Source organism: Phascolarctos cinereus, unplaced genomic scaffold, assembly GCF_003287225.1.
Source record: "Phascolarctos cinereus isolate Bilbo 61053 unplaced genomic scaffold, phaCin_HiC Scaffold_7;HRSCAF=346, whole genome shotgun sequence".
NCBI classification, from domain to species: Eukaryota; Metazoa; Chordata; class Mammalia; order Diprotodontia; family Phascolarctidae; genus Phascolarctos; species Phascolarctos cinereus.
The window spans coordinates 165,648,939-165,662,904 of NW_027556180.1; positions in this window are offsets into that span (position 1 = coordinate 165,648,939).

Below are 13,966 nucleotides of genomic sequence, written 5' to 3' on the forward strand. Positions count from 1 at the left end.
ATCTCATTATACATTACGACACCCCCCACCCCAAACCCTATACTATTCAATTCAGTCACACTGGCCTCCTTCCTGATACTCAAATAAGACTCTCCATCTCTCAACTCCAAGCATTTTCACTGGCTGCCCCCCATACCTGGAAGGCTATCCCTCCTCACCTTCACCTCCTGGTTTCCATCAAGTCCCAACTAAAATCCAACCTTCTACAGCAAGCCTTTGCTGGCTCACCTTAATTCTAGGGCCTTCCCTCTCTTGATTATTTCTAATTCATCCTACATATAGTTTGTTTTTATGCTGTCTCCCTCATTAGACTATGACCTACTTTAGAGCAGAGACTGTCTTTTGTCTTTCTTTGGATCTCTAGTACAGTGCTGGCACATAGTAGGTGCTTAATAAATATTTATTGACTGACTGAGTTATGATTCATTATATGCAAAATATGTAATAAAATATATAATGTATTGCTATATTCCATGTAATATATAATAAAATATAAAATGAAAATATGAATTTTACAAATATATAGATATAAAAATAAAACATCACCTATAAATAAAATGATTTTATTATTATAATTATTAGTTATTTTCAGGGGTATATTGAAGCCAACTTGAACCAGTTCACAAGAGTTGATTGTTCATATGCCCATATGCTATAAAACTGTGCATACCCTTTGATCCATCAATAACATTGCTAGGTCTATACCCAAAGAGATTTAAAAAATCCATACCCCATTCATACCACCTCAGCCACAGATTCTTGTTCATGTTCTCCCATAAATTCACAACAGTGGGGCCACCCAATGTATTAGATGTGCTTCTTGCTTTTTCCTGACATTGTGAAGATAACCAATATTACCTATCATCCCCCACACCCTCCAGCTCACTGCCAGCTCAACTTCTCTTCCTATTGTATATTTCCCTGAAGACATATTTTACTCATGTTCTTCTCCACATACACCACATATGCACATGCACATGCACACATGCACACACACACACATAAAATATTTTTAAAATATTTGTACAAAATATTTATAGACATTCTCTTTGTGGTGGCTAAGAATTAGAAATTGAGGGGATGCCCATCAATTGGGAAATGACTGAACAAGCTGTGATATATGATTGTAATGGAATATTATTGTGCTATAAGAAATGACAAGCAGGGTGACTTCAGAAAAACCTGGAAAGACTTATATGAACTGATGCAAAATGAACAGAACCAGGAGAATGTTGTACACAGTAACAGCAATATCGTATGATGAAGAACTGTGAATGACTTAGCTATTCTTAGAAACACAATGATCCAAGACAATCCCAAAGGATTCATGATGAAGCATGCTGTCCACCTCCAGAGAAAGAACTGATATTGATTGAACACAGACTGAAGCATACTGTTTTTCACTTTGCTTGTTTGTTTTTTCTTTCTTTCTTTCAAGGCTTCTTGTACAAAATGACTAATATGGAAAAGTTTTACATGATTGCATATGCAAAACCTATATATATGATTGCTCACCATCTCAGGAAGAGGGGAAGGAAGAGACAAAAGAAGGGAACTCAAAACTTAAAAAAAAGTTTTAAAATGTTTTGATATATAATTGGGGAAAAATAAAATATAAAGAAAAGCTTTCAGGTAAAGTATTGATGATCATCTATTGGTAATTAGTAATTGTTAATTAGGTAAAAGGGATTCTGTTTTGGGTATCTAGTTGTCAGACTATCTTCTGAGTTCTATTTCATTTCTGAAATTCTATGATTTTGTGATCATAAAATCTCAAACAAAAAAGAGTTGATTGTTCAGTTTTCAATGTGAGCATTTACACCTTGAAAATCAGCAAAAGCTATAATTCAGGGCTTGATTTATTATTTTATTGATTTCTGGACTTAAGAAAGTGATGGAGAAGGTAGCTAGATGACTGTGGCTGAATCATGAGAGGGCATGACAGATCCTACTGTGACCTCACTAGCTCATCAGTGTAGCAGGGAGAGGGAGGCAGGTAACCTAAGCAGCTTCCATGAAGAAATGGAAGTTTGGAGAAGACAGTTGGAGTTCAATGATCAGCTCCTGGGAACTTTATTCGTTTTGCCTCCTGCTCTCATCCAATTTCTTGGCAAGTTATTATTCATCTCAGCCCTTTGGATTTAGGTTCTTTGAGATATTCTGGCCCGGATTTTAGCTAATGATCACTCTCCTCCCTGCTCAGACCCAGCCCCACTGTGTTGGGGATTTCCCTTTCCAGTCCCAAATGTTTGCTTGATGCTTGCCAATGTTGGCTGTATCTCAGGCAGGATATGACAGCCTGGAAATAGTGAGAAGTATAGAAGGACAGGCAGACTTCTGTTGTCTCCTTCCAAGCTATTCTCTTTTCTCTAGCATATAGATCACCCAGATTCTGCTTCTTCCTTTACCCCTACCTCCTTTGCTTCCTTTGAAACTGGTAACTATGAGACCTCATGTAAATTTCACCCAAAAGATAGTACAAACACCCAAAAGTACTGATTTATTATTGTCCAATTCAATCCTATTTGCAGGAAGTTTTATATATAGAATTATTATTGTATATTGGAATTATTGTTAAAAATAAAGAGGGGAGTGGTATGGGTGGAGAGGGGTGTTAAAATTGTGAAATGTTGCATGCACTTTTGGATGAGATTACTGTACTGAGAGGCCTTTCATGAAGTGGAGCTAATCTGTAAATGTTTGTAACATCAAAAAAAAATCAATAAAATTTAAAAATTAAAGTATATAGAATAGAATATGAAAAGATAATTATATTACTAATTTATAGAAGTCTTTTTTTAAAGATTTGCATATTTGTATCAAACTAAATTTTCGATAAGAGCCCATGTGCTTGGAAGTCCTATGTACATACCTTTCCTTCATCAAGTAAAGCGATCTCTATTAAATGAAGTCCAACTAGTCTAGCATCCTATGAGCAATTAGCTTAAAAGAGCCTTAGACTTTCTAACTGTGAAGGGAAGTCAAATGAGGACCAAAATCCCATCCTAGAACAATGACAATCTGGTGGAAAATTAAGGCATCCAGTTTTTAAAAGACTGGAGTGTTATTAACAGTTATGGAGTGTGAGATAGAGGTTAATCGATTCTCCCGAAGTCTCACTGGGGCAGTGTATCACCAGGTGTGTGTGTGTGTGTGTGTGTGTGTGTGTGTGTGTATGTGCATGTGTGAGCAACTGTACCCATTTACACTTGTGTGTTATGTGTGTGCATCATTCTTGAATATATAATATTTTATTTTTCCCTAACTTACATGTTAAAACAGTTTTCAACATTTGTTTTTTTTTATTTTTGAGTTCCAAATTCTATCCCTCTCTCTGTTCTCCCTGCCCTGAGATGGTAAGCAGTCACATATAGGTTATACATGTGCAATCATGTAAAACATTTCCATATTAATCATTTTGTACAAGAAGACTTGAATAAAAAAAAGAATGAAAAAAAGAAAATGAAAAATGGCATACTTCAGTCTGTATTCAGACAATATTATTTCTTTCTCTGGAGGTGGATAGTATGCTTCATCATGAGTCCTTTGGGATTGTCTTGTATCCTTGTATTGCTGAGAATAGCTAAGTCAGTCACAGTTCTTCATTGTACAATATTGTTTCTACTATGTACAACGTTCTCCTGGTTCTGCTCACTTCACTTTGCATCAGTTCGTGTAAGTCCAGGTTTTTCTGAAATCATCCTGCTTGTCATTTCTTACGACTCATTTTAAAAGATCATATTTCCAATATACTTGAAAAATTTGATTATTTAAAATGGAAAAATCCATATTGTCTTTAAAGCAGCAAACTCATTGTCTTTCCAACTCTTCAAAAACAACAATGACAATAGCAAGGTAGCCTTTGAGGAAAAAGAAAGGTGTCAATAATTATTATAATAAACACTCAAGTATACACATAAGATATTTGTTACCTAGTATTCTAACCCAGACCTCAACCTAGGACAGTAGGATCATAGATTTAGAGCTGAAAGAGATGATGGATGCATGGATGGATAGATAGATAGATAGATAGATTAGATAGATAGATAGATAGATAGATAGATAGATAGATAGACAGATAGATAGATAGATAAAGCACCACTCACTGTGCTAAGGGTTGGGGGATACAAAAAATGCAAAAGATGATCCCTACTCTCAAGGAGCTCATAGTCTGATAGAAGAGAAAACATGGAAAAATAAATATATACAAACAACATAGGAATAGGACAAATCCTAGATAAACAATAGATGAAAGGCACTAGCATTAAAGGGGGATCAGAAAAGGCTTCTTGCAAAAATAGGAATTTAAGTGGGTCTTTAGTGAAGCCAAGAGGTGGAAATAAGGAGGGAGCATATTCCAGGCACAGGAAACAACCATAGAAATGCCCAGAGCTGAGAGATGGCATGTCTTGTTCATGGAACAGCCAGGAGTTCAATGTCACTAGATCAAAGAGTATGTGTCAAGGATTAAGTTACAAGAAGATTGGAAAGATAATAAGTCAGTCATATCATGAAGGATTTTGAATGCCAAACAGAGAATTTTATATTTTATGCTGGATATAATCGGTGGAGTTTATTCAATGAGGGTGAAAGGGTGACATGGCCAGATCTGCTCTTTAGGAAGGTCACTTTGACAGCTGAGTGGAGGATGGATTGGATAGGGGAGATGCATGAGGCAGATGGAACAACTGGCAGGTTATTGCAATATTTCAGGTATGATGCAGGTTATTCAATAGTCCAGACATGAGGTGAAGAGAACCTACACCACGGTAATAGTAGTGTCAAAGGAGAGAAGAGGCGTATACACTAGAAATATTTTGAAGGTAAAATCTATAGGCCTGGGGGAGGCTTTGAGAGAAAGTGAGGAGTCAAAGGAAGGGAGAAGGAAGAGCTGGAAGCAAGAGTCTATCATAGCACAAGGAGGATTCTAGGGCACAGTTTATACTCTTTTTAGTGAGAAGGGAGTGAAAGTGTTGCACCTAGTCCAGGAGTGGGGAACCTACAGCCTCAAGGCTACACATGGACTTCTAGGTCCTCAAGTGTGGCCCTTTGACTGAATCCAAACTTCACAGAACAAATCCCCTTAACAAAAGGATTTATTCTATAAAACTTAGACTCACTCAAAAGGCCACCCCCAAGGACCTAGAAGTCCACATGTGGTCTTCAGGCTACAGGTTCCCCACCCTTGATTTTAGTCCAGCCCTGTCATTTGCCACATAAAGAACTGAGGCCAAGACAGGTTTGTAACTTATTCAAGGTCATGTCAAATCAAGTGTTCTTTCCACTGTGTCAGTATCTATAACAACTCATAAGTCCTTGAGATATGCCTTAGACACATTGATTGATGTTAAATGACTTGCCCAGAGTCACATAGCTGGTTAAGAGTCAGAGGGTAGGGTTTGAATACAGGTCTTCATGACTGCAAACCTAACTTCTAACCTTACGCATCTACTGTACATGCAACTACAGAAAGTAATAATGACTCACTATACAATATTCAGAATTGACCATGCTACCTTGTCCTTCTATACATACACCACAGAGAATTGTAAATAGCTCCCTTTATATAAAGCCTTTACAAGTGAAGAGTTTTCTCTTGGTATGCATTTTAAATTGCTGAGACAAAATTATAAAGCATAGGTATTTTTATTGTAGAGGCCTCACAATTTCTTTCAAAATACTGAGAAGGTAATTTATGATCTCAGGTTAAGCATTGAGAAGATTCAAATTTTCTCTCACCAGGCCTCAGGGTGGTGACTTATACAACTCTATAGTTGGATTTATTACCAAAAGCTTAACACACACACACACACACACACACACACACACCATGAACAACAATCATTCTGCTTCTAATAAGATGCGTCTTAGCCTCGAAAGTGTTGTTTGTTTGTTTTTCCCTTCTCTCATTAGAATTATCTTCTCATCTGTTTTGGATATTATTTCATAGTATGATGAACATTTGCCACTACGTAACACTAATGACTCACTGGCTGACATAGGATCCCACAGAGGCGAGAAGAGTGAGGAAGATGGTCTGCCATTTTTCTCAACCCCTGCACACTCTTGCGAATGCAAACAGCTATTTATAACTAGACTGTAAGCAAAGACTCTCCTGTGATTAATTTGACAGTTAAATATGCAGTCGGGATTTAGGAGAGAAAGACTTCCAGCCCTTCCCTAAACTAGAAAATCTGAAAATATACTTATTAAGTAGAATAAATAGATGCATATCAGAAGCATGAATACACAAGGCACTTTGATGTAATAAAAAAAAAAGTGTAAAATTTGGGGTCAGAAGAGCTGGGTACAAGGTAATCACAGACAAATCATTTCCTTGCTCTAGGTCCCACTTTTCTCAGGAGAAAATGAGAGGTTTGTCCTAGACAATCGTGAATCAATGACTCTATAATACCATGTTGTTGTTGAGTCATTTCAGTTATGTCCAACTCTTTGTACCCCATCTTGGGGTTTTCTTGGCAAAGATACTGGAGTGGTTTGCCATTTTCTTCTCCAGTTCATTTTGCAGATGAAGAAATGAGGCAAACAGGGTTAAGTGACTTACCAAGGGTTACACAGCCAAGAAGTGTCTAAGACTAGATTTGAATTCATGAAGATGAGTCTTCCTTATTCCAAACCTAGTGCTCTATCCAGTATACCACCTAGCTGCTCTGCTGCCATAGCAGAGAGTTAATTTAGTTATAGAGTCTTCAACCACCTCATTAATGTCACCTCATTCTAAAATTATCCTTTCATCTACCAAGAGTGGGGAACCTGTGACCTCAAGGCCACATATGGCCCTCCAGCTACTCAAGTGCAGTCCTTTGACTGAATCTAAACTTCACAGAACAGTGATGTTTGGATTCAGACAAAGGGCCACATGTGGCCTTGAGGCCTCAATTACCTTACCCCAAACATCTTTTTTTTTAACTTATAACTGTGATTTTATTGGTACAAGGAGATCTACGTGAGATCTGCTTAAGCAGATAAGCACTTTTATTTCAACTTTAAGACTAAATAATTTTCCAACTAAATAGATCACTCTCTAAAGAAGACAATTAGCTACCTGGCTATTTCTGTACCTAGTCATGGTCGGACGTGGGTTAAACAGATAATTTTTAAAACACCTTCCGGTTGCATTTTTGCCACTGTAACACCCGTGTTTCTTCACTAATACATCTCTTATGTGTCATTGTGATATGAAGGTTGCTATATCAACGGTACATAAGAGCTAGCAGGTCCTATTCAGCTAGAAAGCCTTTCTGGATGTACTGGGTTATGGACTTTATACCCATTACTCAAAAATCAAAACAGAAGTCCTTATCCTTCTCCACAATTCCTGTCCTCTTCCTGATTTCCCTGCTATTGTTGAGGGTACCCACACCTTCCCAGTCACCCAGATTCCTAACTTTGGCATCACTCTTGGCTTCTCATTGGCACCCCCCCCATATATATAATCTGTTGCCAAAACTACCTTCACAGCGTTTCTCCTCTAGGTCCCCTTCACTCCACTCACATTGCCACCCTTCTGGTGCAGGTCCCCATCCCCTCCCCTCCCACCTGAACTACTAGGGTGTTCTGTGGTCTGCCTGCCACAATCTTTCCCCACTCCTCCACTCAGCTGCCCAAGTGATCTTCTGAAAGCACAGATCTAAGTCCTACTCAAACACTAGTAGCTGTCAATAACCTCCAGAATAAAATAGAAAATCCTCTGTTTGGCATTGAAAACCCTTCACAAGCTGAGCCCTTCCCATATTTCCAGTTTATGCTTTACTCCCCCTCCATGTACTCCATGATTCAGTGACACTGGTTTTCTTGCCATTCCTCCTGACTCTGTCATCACACTGGCTCTCCCCATGCTTGGAATGCTCTCCTGCCTCTCCTCTGCCTTCTGACTTCTCTGGCTTCCTTGAAGATTTGGCTCAAATTCTGTCTTCTGCAGGAGGCCATTCCTGGTTGTCTCAGCTGTTAATGCCTTTCTTTTCAGCCTAGTTTTCATTCCTGCTGCATTATATCTTGTATGTACATGGTTATTTACACAATGTCTCCTCTATCAGAACTTAAGAGTTTTGAGGACAGAAACCAAGTTTTTGCCTTTCTTTGTATTCCAAGCATTTACATAACACAGCGAGTGGCACATAGTGATTGTTGATTGACTAACTGACCAAACTATCTGGTGACCAGATTGATTACAAGCTGAATTTTCCAGTAGCAGCTCTCAAAGATTGTCTACTAAATCTAGGAGGATTGTGATCTGAACAAAATCATTGAATCTTGAAATCCCGAAAAAATTTACACATTAATGTATAAAGTTAAATATTTCAGTTTTGCATATCTCAGGGGATACTCTATCTTTTTTTTTTAGTGACATAAGAAAATGCATAAACTTAGCCATGAATTCTAGTAAGAAAGTTAAATGTGGTATATAGAAAGTTTGTTGGACCTGAAGACAGAAGACCTGAGTTCATAAGACCAGTGGTATCAAACTCAATCTCTACAGGCCATATATTGACTAAAAATCCTAGCATTATCTGTTTTATTATATTTTGTTTATTTTGCCAGCTATTCCTCTATTGCATTTTAACCTGGTTCAGGTCATACTTGAGAGAATTGTAGGTCTTGTGCGACCCAGGGGCCACATATTTGGCACCTCTGATCATAGGCTTTTAGAGCTAGAAGGTCCAAATCCAGGCTTTGCTATTTCTACTATCTCCATAACATCTGGCAAGACTCTCAGGGGTCTTAGCTTCCTCATCTGTAAAAGGAGAGGGTTGGACTACATGACCTCTGAGAGATCTCCAATGGCTCTAAACTTTCAATGGGCAGCCTCCTCAAACATTAAGTAAAAATGAATAGTTGTTGCTGAAATTTTAGCCACCCTGATTAGGTTTATGTCTAACATTAAAGAGGACAGAGGTGCCATATACAGTTTGCAAAGGAAATTTAGCTGCTTAGTCCTACACAGACAACAAAGAAAACAATAAACTTTCAGAGTAATCAAATAGAGTACAGGTGAAATGCCTAGTGAGTTCATCAAATTTGCATCTGAGTGAAATTCACTTGATCCAAGATGTTGGCTTTCTGGTCTCCTACTTCAACCCTGCGGCAAATTTAAGCAGTCCCAATGAGGATGGATACAGGCCATGTGACAAAGCCAGGCAAGGGCATTCAGGGAGGAAACCAGAATTCCAATACACCAGCCATATTAAAAGAAGAACCAGCCACCCTTTTGAAAACTAAAAAGTTACTTTCTCTCTTTTACTAACTGATTAAACTGTGATTCAACAATTAGCTATGATTAAGCCTGCATCCTCATTTCTAATGAGGCTGGAGAGCAGGAGGCCAGATGCCTGGTGTAATTCAGACACAAAGCTTTAAAAAGAAAATTGCTCCTAGCTATTTTGGGTGAATAAAATGGGAAACACGCTGAATTGTAACCCACAGTGAAGGAACCCAGAAAGCACACAAAAGGCCTTAATCACTGCAAACACTCCCCACGCAGGAAGAGACGGTGGTGAGAATGATTCAGAGCTACCAGCACCCCCTTCCACCACCAGCCCTATGCTCCCCAGTCCGCTCGAATGGAGGCAGAAGGGAGAAGGAAAAGTACATTATATGAACCACTTCCCTGCAGGCAAGCATAGGGAGGGGGAGCTATGAGTGGGCTCTATCACACAGAGAGACCAAAATACTTGCTGTACCCGTTCTGATATCAGCACATGGTGCTGTGTCAGGGTGACACTGTCTTTCTGCATACCCATTCCAGTGTCAGAATGCACCTTGGCAACACTCAGCCAGCATCCTGGGCTCACCGGCCAGCTCCCAACAGCATCCAAACCACAAAGCTACACAGAGATGCTCACAGTTTACCAATTTCTGGCTTGAATGTCTCTTGTTTTCTTTTTTTTCTTCTTTTTAGGCAGGCAAGCAGACAATCAATAAGCATTTATTAAGTATCTACTATGTGCTAGGCACTGTCCTGAGTGCTAGGTATACAAGGAAAGGCAAAAGGCAGTCCCTGCCCTCAAGGAGCTCACAATCTAATGGGAGAGACAACATACAAACAAGCCATATACAGGGAAAATTGGAAATAATCCACAGAGGGAAGAAACTTGAATTAAAAGGGATTGGGAAAGGTTTCCTACAGAAGGTAGGATTTTAGCAGGGACTTCAAAGAAGCCAGGGAAACCACAGGGTACAAATGAGGAAGGAGAACATTCCAGGTATGGTGGACTACCAATGAAAATGCCCAGAGCTGAGAGATAGGGTGTCTTATTTGAGGAAAAGGGAGGCCAGTATCACCGGATCACAGATACAGTTTGTAGGTGGGGGAGGAGAGTAGAGTGTAAGGTGTAGGAAGACTTCAACGTTGGGGAAGGCCTAGGTTATGAAGGACTTTTAACTTTAAAAGTAATCATAATCATACAGACACAATGGCACAGTGGACAGAAGGTTTGCCTCATTGCTAGAAAGGCCTAGGTTCAAGTCCTTCCTCTGACACATACTAACTATGGGACCTTGAGCAAGACAGTTGTAACACCTCAATTGCCTCAGGTAGCTCTCTAAAATTATATAAATTGCAGAGCAGGTTCTCATCTGCAATATGGTAAAGGGAATTTCCCAGATTACAATGATATTCTTCCTCACCCCCCAATAGCTGAAACGGATATAGCATTAAGTTCTGTAAAGCATTTCCACATATATTATCTCATTTCATCCTCACAACAATTCCACGATGTAGGCACTATCATAGCTGTCATTTTACAAAAGAGGAAACTGAGGCATGGAACAATACTTGTTCATGACCACATGACTATAGTGGAATGCTGAAAGCTTTGCAAAAGTTTATTTCTTTATTTATTTTCATGTGAAAATGGAACTGAAAAAAGTCCTGAAGATCAGGCATTTTGCCTACATCTGTGACAGAACAGGAAGGAAGGGAAAAGGGGTGGAGTTGGAGAGTAGAAAGCAGGGTCACTCTTCAAGAAATACATCGGGGATTACAGAATAGGATTTTTTTTCCTGGTATAGTCAGGGTGTAACAGAGGAGCATATGCCTGGGTAACTTAGAAGAGAGCTTGGCCTGTAGAAGACTGAGCTGGGACCTAATCATGGTTGTGCTTCCTCTAGAGCCCAGAGTGGTCAGCTGTTTTTCATTTTCACCAAGGAGAAATAAAGAGGGAAGAGAAAAGAAAATTAGCATTTATATAGAACCTACTACGTGTCAACTACTTTGCTAAAACCTTAAAAAAAAATCTTAATGAATCCTCATAACAACCCAGTGAGATATGTGCTATTATTATTCCTATTTTAAAGTTGAGAAAACTGAGGCAAATAGAAGTCAAATGGCTTGCTTAGGGTCAGTCACATAGCTACTAAATGTCCGAGGTCACATTTGAACTCGGGTGATAATAATAAAAATTATTGTTGTTAACATTTATATGGCATTTAGTAGGTGCGAGGCACTGTGCTAAGCATTTTATGATTATTTCATTTGATTCTCATAACTACCTTGAGAGGTAAATGCTATTATTATATCACCATTTTTCAGATAAGGAAACTAAGGCAAACTGTGGCTAAGATGCTTGCCCACACCTAGTCAGTGTCTAAGGTTGGATTTCAACTTAGGCCCTCCTTGACTCTAGGTCCAATGCTCTATCCACTGTGCCACCATAAAGAATTAAATCTGCAGTATGATGATTTAGGCCTAATGTTAGTTTCCTGGCAAGTCAATTACAAAGATTGTGAAATTCTGATGTCTTGGAATCTTTAAAAACCAGATATATTCTTGTCCACCTGGGATTATTTAGGCACAAACCTAAAGACAGGGGACAGTATTTCGAAAATCTTTCCATGCTTTGGACACCTCGTAATATTGTCCTAAAAAAGTACAGCAGTTGGAGCTGGGAGGACCTGAGTTTTAGTTCACATTGATATGTGATCTTGAGCAAGTCACTTAACTTTTGTCTCATCTTTCTTGTCTGTAAATGGGTATTGTAGTATTTGTTCTACCTATGTAAGGGAAGCAGTCTGGAAACCTGGAATGGATGCTATGGAAATTTATAATATATACAAGTACACACATACATGCTTGCTGGTAAATATATAATAATTGACTCACAAAAAAAATTGTGTGCACAGCACAATTTAGTATAATGTGCATTATAAACCCTGTCTTACGTCTATGCATTCAAAAAAGAAAATGAACAAAAAAGTATCCAACCCAATAAATAAAGCCCTGGTTTGGTAGCCTTTGCCAGTTTCAAGGCTTTAAATACTTACACTGAAAATCTAATAATTAGTCAATTTGATTGACTCCAGCACCCCCTTGCATGTGCACATGTATGTGTGGATAACAAAGTACATATATGTGTGTACACATGTATGCCCATTTTATATATATATATATAGTATATGTATATCCATATATTAGGGACTTCATTAAGAGGTTTGCCAACATGCTCATGGTATTGGTTGGTATTTTATAATAACAATAATAGTATTTACATAGTTTCTATTTGTCTATATTTAGCTTGTTTGTACAGAATTGTTTGTACGTTGTCTTCCCAGTTAGACTGAGAGCTTCTTAAGGGCAGAGACTGTCTTTTGCTTTTTTTTTTCGTATCTTCTGCATTTAGCACAATGCCAGGCTCATAGCAGGCAGTTAATAAATGTTTATTGGCTAGTTGACCATAGGCACTATGCCAAGTTATCTCTAAGCATGACAACACCAAGGAAAAGACTAGCATATCCCTTAGAACAGATTGTCCCACTAATAGTTAATATCTCATATCTCAAAAATTCCTAGGGTTACAACATTTTTGAATTTTTCTTCATGTTATCACTGGAGCAAAAAAAAGAATCAGCTAACTATTTGCAAATGACTTCCTACACAGCAGTTGACATCTTTATGGTAACACCACTGACTGGGGTATGGATAACATAAGATCCCACTATGTTTTTATTGTTTTTTTAAAAAGATTTGAATTTTTCATAATGAAAACTTAAAGGCTCTCGTTAAAGTGAGATTTCTCAAGTGTGCACAATAAATTATTACTAAGTAAGACTACGGCTATAACTTCATACAAATTAATGATATATATGTTCATTTAAGATGTTCACTCATGTCACACAAAAAATGCTCTATGCAGAGCCCAAATAAAAGGAATCACCATTCATAGAGATGTTCTCCAAATGTTTCCATTCACAAATGTTATTGTTCTACTTGAATCTATTCCCAGAACTCTCCAAAATCTCCTCAATGAAATCTACAGCAATATAAAAAAAGATTGGTCTAATCATTCACACTAAAAAAACAAAGTGGATGAATTGTGCAAATTCTCTGGACCACACGATATGTAGGTGGCTATGCAGTCCACTATGTTAGTCAAACTTCACCTTTGTGTACGCGCGTTCATACTGGAAAGACAACATAGATGGTCAATGACCTGGGACCAGAATTGAGGAGGTTAGGATGACATTTGGGAAACTGAATAGAGCTTTTATGCTTGCTACTGCCGAAGCCCATTGGAATACTAATATTCTCTCAAGGATGGCATATGACTGACCATGTCATCTACTACTCAATAAACTCTAGTAGTTCCCTATTACTTCCAGGATCAAATACATAACGCACTATTTGGCCTTCAGAGCCCTTCATAACTTATCCCTCTCCTACCTTTCTAGTCTTCTCCCACTTTATTCCCCAACACATATTCAAGCCAATGACAGTGGCCTCCTGGCCATTCCATAAGCAAGACTCTATCTCTGGCTCTTTCCTCTAGCTGTCTTCAACGTCTAGAAGCTATACCTCTTCTGTACTGTTTATATATATCTTTAGTTTCCCTTAAGTCCCAATTAAAATGTCTTCTTTGACTGGAAGCCTTCCTCTACCCTTCTTAATTCTATCACCTTCCCTCAGTTAATTACTTCCTATTTATCCTGTGTATAGTTTGCATTGTACATA